The sequence below is a fragment of the Galeopterus variegatus genome, unplaced genomic scaffold (assembly GCF_000696425.1).
Source record: "Galeopterus variegatus unplaced genomic scaffold, G_variegatus-3.0.2 Scaffold3510, whole genome shotgun sequence".
NCBI lineage: Eukaryota > Metazoa > Chordata > Mammalia > Dermoptera > Cynocephalidae > Galeopterus > Galeopterus variegatus.
Window position 1 is genome coordinate 30,492 of NW_007729621.1, and position 4,243 is coordinate 34,734.

Consider the following 4,243-nt stretch of genomic DNA (forward strand, 5'->3'; position numbering starts at 1 on the left):
ATAAATTTCATTTTCTTTACAAAATACCCAGTTCTGTATATTTTGTTATAAGCAACAGAAACGGACTAAAACAGTTTCCTGGTAGCATGTTATATTTAACTTCAATCTTCTTCAGACCTGTACAAAGAAAGTGAACTATTTTTAGAGTTCATAATCACTTACTTGCCTCTAAAATATTTGGCTTGAAATGTATGGTGATTCTCATAAAACACAGCACCCACTATTCAAAGCTTGGCATTTTAAAAATCGCCCAGTGACTGAAATGATTTTCAGATGCCACATGAACTTAACCTGAATAAAACCAATCTATTTACTATCCAGATAAGACCAGAGGGAGATATTATAAGAGGCTATGGAGTAAAGCACTTGGTGCTTTGACTTCCCAACCCCTTAATTACCATTATAATCTGTTTTACATAACCACTGAATATAATTTTGAAGGGATAATGCCACAAAAAGTATAACACGTATGTAATGTGACAGCTGAGATGTATTCCTGGAGATATCTGCCTGTGTAAAATTATGAACATGTGTGGCATATAGGAATCAGTGACCTTGCTTCTTAAGTATACATCAAACCTAAGTCACAGGACCTATTAAGGTTCCATCACCAGCAAAGCCAACTTTCACACAAAGGTCTTTTACTTCCAGGGTTCATTAACTGAAAAGGAAACCACATGCTTGGTACAATGTTTCCATAAGCTTCCAGCCAGGACACTCACATAGCCTTTTTCCAAAGCAGTAGTTCTCAACCAGGTGTCATTTTGCCCCTAGTGGCCATCTGGCAATCCCTGGAGACATTTTTAGTTATCACAACTGGGCAAGAGCTATTGGCATCTAGTGGGTGGAGGCCAGGGATGCTGCTCAACATCTCACAGTGCACAGCACAACAAAGAATAATCCAGTCCAAAATGTCAACAGTGCTGGAAACTTGTTCTAGAAAGCAGAATATATGAATACAGTAGTGTTCTTCAGGACCAGATTTTGGTGAGGCTGCGAGAATGCAGATGCTGAAAAACAAACTGAACGAGAGCAGTTTTTGTTTGCTTGTTTGTTTTTTAAACCTTAATCACACTGTTCCCTTCTTTCTTGCCCATCTACTTTGCCAATCCTTTATACCACCTCCACAGCCTCCCTAACTTAACTATCCAGCAGCTGCCTTGTTCCCAAATCAGTTTGGATCATACCCCATCTTTAAAGCAGTCCTCCTAGGCCATTTTGAAAGCTTGAAAAGGGGAAAACAATGCTGCAGGGAGAGAAGGTAGAGTTTCTGAGAAAAACTAGAAAATACATGTACATAGTCATACCTCTGAACTGCAAACCCTCTTTTCATTTTGGCTGTACTGAAGGAAAGATTTGTTTGGAGAATGGGAGGAGACAGAAAATATTAAGAGGGGAGAAAACTATAGACACAATCTGAACTCATGGACAATAATAAGATATTGAACTGAGAAGAGAACCTGAGTGAGAGCATAGGGAAGTGTAATAAAACACCTTAATTAAGAATAAAATTTTGGGAGTTAGCAGAATGTTTTCATGTACCCTGAAGAAAACCTATCTGTGGTAACTCCCAATGCAAGAACAGAATTTACATTAAAATGTAACTATGTAAAAGTTCTACAATGGAAATTAAAATTATATATTGCCACTTCACTCTTGACAGTTTTGGCTGGTATAGAAGACAGAAGCAGCTCTTCATTAAAACCCATCCGAAAGGGTCTTAATATACCAAGTAACGTTCCCCCTGTAATGTGATCCTAATTTTATATGGANGTGAATTAAAATAAGATTGTTGCTCAAAAAAAAAGTTAAGGTCTTACATGCATAAGGTACTATCACAGGTTTAGTGTAAAACAATTCAGGTAGTCATTTTTCTTTAGAAATACATGAAAGAGAATGAATGAAATAAAAAAAATAAGCAGTCTAAGAGACCAGTATTAGAAATAGGAAGGCACCAAGGGCTGTATTTCATCTCTCTTACTAATTCACTATCTGATTCTGGGCAAATTATCTCAAGTATCCTGGTCTGGCTTAGTTCATTTATAAATTGAGAGGATTATTCCCTAGTCCCTTCTAAGGCTTATCTTTTATGAAAATTACTAATTATTAAATTACTAATTACTAAATAGTCTCAATTATCTGCATCCCAGATAACTGAACATGCATTCAGTTTGGAATACAGATGCATAGAAGCTTTGCTTAAAACTTAGATCACCATGTTTTCAGTGGCAGAAATTAATCAAAGCACAGTCAACCACAACCTCAAACCCATCACAGTCTGTGTCTATTGAAGTGCATACCTTTTCTCCTACTTTGCATATTAAAGATTCCAAATGATCTTCAGTTTCATTTGCATCAGAGGTCTTTCTCCTTTTGTGAGGCTGTCCACCTATTTCAGCAATATAAAAAAACATTACTTGATGAATCTGCTACCACAAACCTTTTTAGGCTATAGTCCCTCTTCTACCAGGCCCTAATTTTTACAGAATAGAGGTTCTTAACTGACCCTCCATTTCTCAGACTAGGGAGATTAACCGATGGTCTCCATTTCCAGGGCCACAATATATAATAACTCCAGGAAGCATTATATTTATATTAAATGTTATGTAAAGAGTGCCCCAGGGAACTACGCAATGCAGCATCCCTGTCCATTTCTGTGGACAGGCTGAAATAGTGCCAACAACATGCTAAACACTAGTAGTTAGCAGAATACTCATGTACTGCTACTCCCATTCTTTTAACTTACGTTGTTCACTGATCCTCAGTTGCTTGTTCCTAAACCTGGTAGTGTCAGTAGTACTTGTTACTCTAATAATCTAACATAGTTATTATGTAAACTGATAAAATAATGAAACCTGTAAAGCAAATTAACTGCACTTTAACTATGAAAGGTTAAAATGAAATCCACTGATAGTTTCAGTTTGGTATATACATTTTAAAATTTCAAAACTGAGCTGCAAGCATTAAAAAAGTTATTTTAAAATAACTCAACTTTAAAGTCACCTTCATAATTTAAAAATATCTCATAGATACACTGTAATTTCAAGTAAAGTACAAAGATTCCCGTTTATCCAGAAGTCGTGGCTAGTTCTTTGCAAGGCAAACAATTCAGAGTGATCAATGTCTATCTGAGGGACAAGAAAGTCTAGATTGCTACTTCCACCGTTGTGAGAGGTTGTTTCAGGAAATCACTTTAATTTACTTACAAATTATATGCTGTTACCTGTTCTAGCTAACCTAACTCAGAGAAAGATTATGCCTATTAATAGCTTCAAAACCATTTTCGGTCTTCCAAGAAGGGCTATTACTTGAGTTATCAGTTGTCAAATTTATTTGGTATTACAGGTTAAATTCTGTTTTATACATTTAAATGTACATGCTTTAAAAAAAAAAAAAACCTCTGGGGTTGGCAGATTAGCTCACTTGGAGAGCATGGTGCTGGTGACAGCGAGGTCAAGGGTTCAGATCCCCATATAGGCCAGCCACCAAAAAACCCACAAAACAACCTCTGAATGAGAAAGTGTCTACTTTCTCATTTAAAAAGTCAGTTCAAAGGACTGTAAGATTCCAAGAAGCAAAACATAAGGAAAATGCTGTTTTAGTCCTATTTATCCCTAAGAAAAAGAGTTCACCAAAGGTCATTTGTACAAATTTCCTGATAGAAGAAAGCCAATGGCATATAGAACAAAAACACATCTTTGAACATTTCCCAAAGGATTTAAGAGTAGATAATACATTATCACCTGGATTTATAAATCTTTTGCATACATACACTGTACAAAGAAGCCTTAAGATCTTGCTCTTGTAGTTAGGAAGATCGGCTTCTAAAACACCCGCCAAGCCTTCTAGGTTGCTTTCCAAAGAGCAGGCACTCTGTAGAGGACATCACATTAAATATCTGTCAAGTTCAGCAATTAGTGAATTAAAATAAGATTGTTGCTCAAAAAAAAAGTTAAGGTCTTACATGCATAAGGTACTTTCACAGGTTTAGTGTAAAACAATTCAGGTAGTCATTTTTCTTTAGAAATACATAAAAGAGAATGAATGAAATAAAAAAAATAAGCAGTGTAAGAGACCAGTATTAGAAATAGGAAGGCACCAAGGGCTATATTTCATCTCTCTTACTAATTCACTATCTGATTCTGGGCAAATTATCTCACGTATCCTGGTCTGGCTTAGTTCATTTATAAATTGAGAGGATTATTCCCTAGTCCCTTCTAAGGCTTATCTTTTATGAAAATTA

At 35.9% G+C, this 4,243-nt stretch overlaps 1 long non-coding RNA gene across 1 annotated transcript in view; it reads right to left on the reverse strand.

The window, feature by feature from the left end:
* Window positions 1–3,868, reverse strand: part of LOC103600931 — a 12,269-nt gene extending 8,401 nt beyond the window's left edge. Inside the window, exon 1 of the long non-coding RNA XR_551424.1 lies at window positions 3,773–3,868. This is a non-coding gene — a long non-coding RNA (uncharacterized LOC103600931). The remainder of the gene's footprint in view (window positions 1–3,772) is intronic.
* Window positions 3,869–4,243: the final 375 nt, after the last annotated feature.